The sequence below is a fragment of the Mytilus californianus genome, unplaced genomic scaffold (assembly GCF_021869535.1).
Source record: "Mytilus californianus isolate M0D057914Y unplaced genomic scaffold, xbMytCali1.0.p SCAF_1, whole genome shotgun sequence".
In the NCBI taxonomy this organism is placed as follows: Eukaryota; Metazoa; Mollusca; class Bivalvia; order Mytilida; family Mytilidae; genus Mytilus; species Mytilus californianus.
The window spans coordinates 24,709,433-24,717,243 of record NW_026262581.1 but is presented as its reverse complement, the minus strand read 5'-3'; positions in this window follow the sequence as shown (position 1 = coordinate 24,717,243).

Sequence of the window (7,811 nt, the reverse complement as noted above, 5' to 3'; positions counted from 1 at the left end):
TTATGGTAAATGTAGCGTTTATGTTAATAAACTTATATTATAATAGTAGCAGGCAACTGCGAGTGCAAGTCTTGAAAGTTGTAATATTTAAACCGAATTTCGTTATCTTTTTTTGTGTCAGATTTAGTACATCTCATTTTACAGTAATTTAAAACGATCACAGTTTAATATCTATATAAGTATACACATATAATTAGATTAACGTAGAAATAAACGACTACTTTATTTAAGAATTGAATGCTTTTTTATGATTTTATTGGGTTGTAAAAGCGTTGACCGAAGCACATTTTGTATGAAGCGAATCGCTTCATATTAAAAATGTACGCACGATCAAATCTTTTACAACCCTATAAAACTATGAAATAAAACATTCAATTCTTATAATTACAACCATAAAATTAGGAGTTGTATCAAGCTTTTCGTTTGTTTTTCAATGCATTATTTAACATTGTCAGGGATAGCACGTGCTGTCATATGTGTTGTATTTTATACAGAAATAAAATATGATATTGGGGTGCCTTGTGATTGTTGTCTGCCAATAAAAATAAAGGATTCTCATGAAACATACATTCATATTTGAGTTACAGACCTTGCTTAAAACGTACATTAAGAGTATTACCAATGTAAAATTTGTTTCATAAAAATAGGGAGATGTGGTATGATTGCCAAAGAGACAACTCAATGTAACAATAAGGAGATGCGGTTTGCGAAAGAATTTTTTCGCGATGAGATATGTCTGTATCAAGCAAAATCTGTCAGTGTGATCTTACATCGTGTGAATACATGCATGCAAGTTTCTTTTTCTTGGGCCTCTCTTTACTTGAATACAAAATATTTGGGGTATACGTCATTGAGACAGCAAGAGGGCGACATACAGCCTCCGACAATAGATACGGTACAATATGTCAATCTTTAAGTCGCCCCTAGTCTACATTAGTTTAAGGATGTACTTAGTCAGATTTAGGAATTTTTGTCAGATGTTCGGGCTCCTTGGTTTTTTTTCGTACGATACAGGGTAAAATATTTTGCCCCATAACACCCATCTTCATTTTCATGTAAGATTTCAATAGATCATAAAAGGTCATTTACCAAAATTTAAGCAGATTCTAGATTTCTTTCCTTTCGATTTGAGACCCAAACAATACCAATGCAAATATAAGGTAAAAGTCCGAGTCAGCATTTTCCCGCCATTTAAAAAAAAAATAGCTGCAAAAGGAACTTCATAACCTTTCAATATTTTTAGCTTATTTTGTTCCTTAACTAATGCTCTTTTGACTTATAGTATCAATTTTAGATTCTAGATTTTTTTTAAGTTCACCTTAGTACATCCTTAACTGAAACTATAAAAGATTTGACACAAGCAATCAATTTCCAAATTAACTTAGAACATTACATACGACAATAGTTACTATTGACGATGTTTCTAATTTTGTACAATCACATGAACATGTTTGCATGTTCTGTTTCCATCTCAGGGGCGGATCCAGGATTTGTAAAAGGAGGCGCAATTCCTTAAAACGGATTATATACCGCCGGGCGAAGCAAGGCGAAACATTTTTGGACGATTTAATGCTAAAAAATCATATAAATCGTAAAAACATGATATACTTATTATTTTGGTGATTAAAGGGGAGGAGGGCGTACGCCCTTGCCCTCTACGCCCCCCACCCTTTTGGAACCGTCACTGATCATTGCATGTATCATATAATCTTCTTAAATGATTTCTTTGTATAAATATAATCATATAATCATTTAGTACATGTAGCGTGGCCGTTTATGAACCTTTTTTTTCCACAAAAGACGAATATACCCAAGACAGTGAAGATCATTCCTTCTTTAAAAGTTTGAGATTAAAAACGTTCAAATTTTTATTTCATCTTTTCTTTTCGTTTGATGAAGTGGTGCGATAAGGACATTATTTGGTCTTTCAGTGGAACGTAAACTTTTAAATTAAGATTTCTGTATCGGTTTTAAAGTTTAGATAATAAACATCCACTTTAAAAGAGGTAGGTTAATTTTGACCCGTATTGTCATACCAATGGAATTAGAAATCTGAGAAAAATCTACTGTTTGTTTTTGCTCACACATTGTTGTCAATATAATGGAATTATATGCGACTGTCATACAAGTGAGAGGTTCAGCTAGCTATAAAACCAGGTTTAATCCACCATTTTCTACACAAGGAAATGTCTGTACCAAGTCAGGAATATGACAGTTGTTTTTCATTCGTTAGATGTTTTTGAGCTTTTGATTTTGCCATTTTATAAAGGACTTTCCGTTTTGAATTTCCCTTGGAGTTCGGTATTTTTGTTATTTTCTTTCTACTTGTTTCGTAATAATACAAAGACATAGATTTTGGTAGAGTATTATTTAATAAATTTGGACCCTCAAATCTCTAGCGCGCGCAAGAAACAAGACAATAATTTACCACAGTGTTTTCAAGTAGGAACACCACATACAGCGCTTTGTTCACCCATCCGTTAAAAAATCCATTTCACGAACATGTTTCAGACCTTTACATATTTGACATTTAACATATTAACAATACAAACTAATTCAAGCTTTCTCAAACGGAGTAAGATGTCTATAAGAGATACACACATAAGACAAAATCTGTCAGTTTGGCCTTGCATTATAAGTTTAAACATACATGTAACTACGTTTCTGTATTATGAGGCCTTTGTTTTTTATAAAATATGAATGCCTGCTCAAATCCAATCTGTTAGAAAAATCATATAATTACAGAAGAGTGTCCTCCATGCACTTGCACTGCACTATTATTAGAATAGTAAAATAGAATGATATACAAAGGGATGAAAATTATATTTTATACATGTAACTGTTATATACAAACATTAATATAATATATAACAACAAACCAGTGTATACTGTTTTGTATCACTACAATATAATAGTTATTACGGTGACGTTGAATTCCCTGTCATTTATTCATTATCCACGCACGAACTTGTCTCAGATAATAATATATCTCTGTACATTAACCTCACTTTCAGGTATACAGATGTGATTTTTTTTTCTGAGACAAGTGTTTGTGACCATTCACAAGAACTTGCGGTCATCCGATGTTCAGTACTTCAGTACCTTGATTTATTTTATCTTCACCTTTTGTGTTCCCTGATCTATTTCTTTTGCTCCAATGTGTCATTTAAAGAATAATAAGTATCTTTACACGATACTTCAACTTACTTCTTTTGTTTGTACACACTGTGAGTGTCTTTGACAACATAATAAAGCTTGCCGAGATCGACGGATTGCAAGGTTGCTATCTCATTGACGTTTTCACCTATTCTATAATTTTAATTTTGTAAATACATATAGTACAAACCCTTTAGCTAAACTATTTGTAGGAATTTGTGAGAGAGAAAAAATGTCCATAAAATGAATGATGTATATCGAATTACCACAATATTGTAGATATGAAGGTTCACGACTCTAACGGACGTGAAATGACAAACGGTTGTGTTTCTACAGAGATTCATTGATTACTAGAACAGTTGGAAATGCGACAATTTTTCCTTTTTCATTTAATGTGTCGGAGCGGAGTATTTCAAAGAACAAAAGGCGAAATTCATTCGAATAAGAAAACTGTAAAAAGAATATAATGGTTTCTTGTTACGGTAAATAGAGTCACACTCGAAAACACGTTTTTTTTTATTCGTTGTCTTGATTTAAGGAGTGATATTCCTCTCATACTTCATAAAAAATCTTTCAGATCGGAAATAAAACGGGTATACAACTTCAACATGTCTGAGATTCTTTCCAAAATGCTTGAAATCTAGGAAGCACTTGAAGAGAATATATATACGGATACAATTTAGTAGGCATGGCGAAGTAGGTGTTTTACTGTAGAAACCTAATATCATTCCGATAAAATTAAACAAACAAAAAAAAAAGTGGTGCAACTATGTTAACGTTCCATGGTGTTCCTGGGGTTGGACCGCCCCTCCTCCTTTTTACAAAATGGCTGGATCCGCGCCTGGCCTTCAACAATGATAAAACAAGAATGTGTCCATAGCACAAGGATGCCCCACTCGCACTATCATTTTCTATGTTCAGTGGACCGCGAAATTGATGTCAAAACTCTAATTTGGCATTAAAATTAGAAAAATCATATCATAGGGAACATGTGTACTAAGTTTCAAGTTGATTGGTCTTCAACTTCATCAAAAACTACCTCGACCAAAAACTTTAACCCGAAGCGGGACAGACGGACGGGACGGACACACGGACGGACGAACAAACGGACGCACAGACCGAAAAACATAATGCCCCTAGGTGGGGCATAAAATGACTACATGTCAGCGATTAAAGCCGGTTAAAAACCACATTCCTTATCATAAAATTTTGCATGTTCTTTTAATCGCAATTGGTCATTATACATATCGAGATTAAGGAGATTGGTAAGAACTGGAGAAACGAGTTAACAATGTCACATTCATGTAACTGTTCCAAGTCAGAAGCTGCGTAACTGGTTGTCTTTAAATATACACCTCAAAGTTGTTAACCATTTAATGAAGTTGGTGTTTATATTTAAGTCTTTGAGTGTGTCTTGATTAATTTAATAACAATTTGTTCTATTTTCAAGTATATCCCACATGAGGGGGTGATACGGGATGCTCATTTCCCACTTTTTTCTGCTTTCCACTTGTTTTCCTTCTTTTTCCAAGATCCCACTTTTTAACCCTATATCCCCCATCTTTTTTTTCCTCTTTAGTATGTATTAATATTTAAAGCAAAAACGGACCATTATTTAGCATACTCGGTTACAAAGATTCAATGAGTATGCTTCAACAATAAACAAGTTTCTATACTTGTCAAGCTATAAATCGCCCCGAGTACATAAGTTGTGAACAGATTTACAGCTCTTCTATAAAAGCATGCAAAGCAAACCTTTGATCAACTTGCTTGCTATGTTTGTTTGGATGTTTGTAAACAAAAGGTAGGTAGTCTGTTTCAGTCTGTTTACTATATAATGGAATTTGATTGGACAATAAACATTTACTTCATTGCATGTCAATTTTTATTGTCCAATCAAATCCCAGTATATATAAAACAGACTGAAACTCCGCCTACCTATTGTTTGCAAACACCCAAGCAAACATAGCAAGCAAGTTGATCAAAGGTTTGCTTTGCGTGCTTTTATAGAAGAGCTGTAACAGATTGAAACAATCAAAGATCTTCTTATAACACCAACTTATCCACTTGTTGTAAATGATATCATGGGGATATTTGTATATACAATTTACTTAAACAGTATGATTTGCGTGCACACATCACGAGTTCTTGGAATAACCTTAATTAGGTACGCTCAAAAATTTGGAAAAGACAAATAATTAAAATGTTTGAATTTTTTAAATCTACAAAGAACCAAAAGGAATAGCCTGAACCACTAAGGTTAACACTTCCTGGTGGAGTCGGAATTATAGTTTTAACACAATTACATAATTGTATTAACTGGATTTACAAAAATATTAACGATAAATTTACATGATTGATAGTTCACTTACATAAACATCAAATTTGTATATGTTCAAAATGTCTTTTTATATTCCTACAAATGAGATTTTATGAATAATCAAAACTACGAAAGCTCTCGATAGTTTGATTCTGTAGCATATTTAACATAATATAATATTAACATTTGAGGTAATGGTGTGTCAATAATCGTTGTACCTTTGTACTTTCGTTGAATAGGCAGTTAAAGAATTATTTAATTTATCGACATCCGGCTTGTCATCACCATATTTAAATATCCAGGGGTTGAGCTTCTTTTGTGTTAAATCGCTTTTAGTACGATTTAGATTATATGGCATAGGTGGTCCAACTGGCTTTCTCAAAGTCTGATATCCTAACCCTGCCTTATCCAGCATTTCTTCCCATCTTTCTTGTCTAGTTAGGTATTCATTCTGTGTACCATTTATTGACGTACACGATGCGTTCCATGGTTTGAACGGCCGTGAATGTCTGTTGTATGGATTGTCTTCGTCTGTCATATTGTCTTGTCTGTCAGATAACATATCACTCTCACTTGGAACTAAAACAAATACAAACTTGTAATCAATGAATAAATAAATAAGTTAGAAAATGAAATGAAATTAAATTGAAAAAAATAGTATTATAAATAATTATATGAAAACGAAATACTATCTTAAAACTAAGTCTTATAAATCTTATAAAATGATTTACATTTATACAGAAAACATGACCTTTTTCTGATTGACATGCATTTTAAAGGAAGTGTCATATTGTTTCATGATTGTGATTATGCTATTAAACATGTGCCTATGAATTATTTCGTAGGTTTGAAATCGGAAATTCTACCAATTCTTGCAAAAACTTTCCAATATTTCTCATTACTGTTCATGGTTGACAAATTCAGGTTATTGAACATTATTAAATTTATGTTGTGACAAGAGACCGACGAAACAACACTTCAACATAATTGAAACAATGCAGGACGTTCTATTAATCAATTTTTTGTCAGTTATTGATTTGTGTGTGCATGCTTTACGTTCAGTGGCAAATATTTCACCCCCTCACGGTGACTGGGGATAGAAATAAGGTAATATTGGTCCTTTCGACCAGCAGTAAAAGCTTGCCGAAATGCGACGTCCGTTTATCTGTGCAGGTGGTATGAAGTTCAGAATGGGACGTTAAATCCGAGAGAGAGAGAGAGAGAGAGAGAGAGAGAGAGAGAGAGAGAGAGAGAGAGAGAGAGAGAGGGAGAGAGAGAGATTGAGAGATTGCCTGGTTAATGATTAAAACAACAAAAGGACAACAAGCAATACAGACATCAGCCAACAACAACAACTACATTACATGCTGCTGAGAGAGAGAGAGAGAGAGAGAGATTGTTGGACGCCAAATTTCTATTTCTATTCAGAATACAATTGTTTTCATGTAGCAGTCCAAATATTCCTGTTGTACCACTGTGCAGAACTTACATCTTGTATTAATTGTTAAAAGTTGCTCGTCCTGAATATGCATGAAATAATTACCATTTGGTGATTAGCCAGCAACAATCAATCAATAAGGACAATAACGAATTAATTATTAATACACTATGTATATTCTGCGTGGTAAGTTTAGAACATGGCGGATGGCAAATTTATTCTGCACCTAAATAATGAGGACTTGTTGGATAGGGCAGACATTTTTACATTTCATCGGGCATCAAACGGACTCCTCAGGAAGTTGTTTAAAGAGTTTTGAAACTTCTCCAACATGGGACGTCGGATTTAATGTCCCCATATCGTGGTTGCGTATTTGTACATCCCACACAGCAAAAGGGACAACTCAGTATATCAAGAGTGTTACTGCCGGAAGTGGAAAGTCCAATCATGGCTATATTTCTCTTCCCCAGTCAACCCTTGAGTTTTTAAATCAGTGGTAAAAACCTCAATTTCATTCCGTTTAAAAAGCCTCAGTCGTTAACGTGATCAGGTATGTTCTTATTGTCATACCAAATCGTAAAATTTTGACAAAATGATAACAATAAACATGCATTGTTTGTCTAAAATGTGTGTCTTCCAATAAAGAAATGCCTGCCGTCAATATGTAGTAGATGTATGAGCAGAAATGGCGAAGTCCATGTTTCAGCTTAGATACTGAAAAAATCACACTCAGATCAAATATTGAAATAGACGGTGTACAACTTTCTGTCCGATAGAAGAATCTGTGCATGCATTGTTGATATCTGTCAAGCTGGTTTCAGGGAGTGAAGGATTGACAAAATGTGTCGCCGACGACACATCATGACAGAAAGGATCTCTATTTGTCGCTCAAGCTTC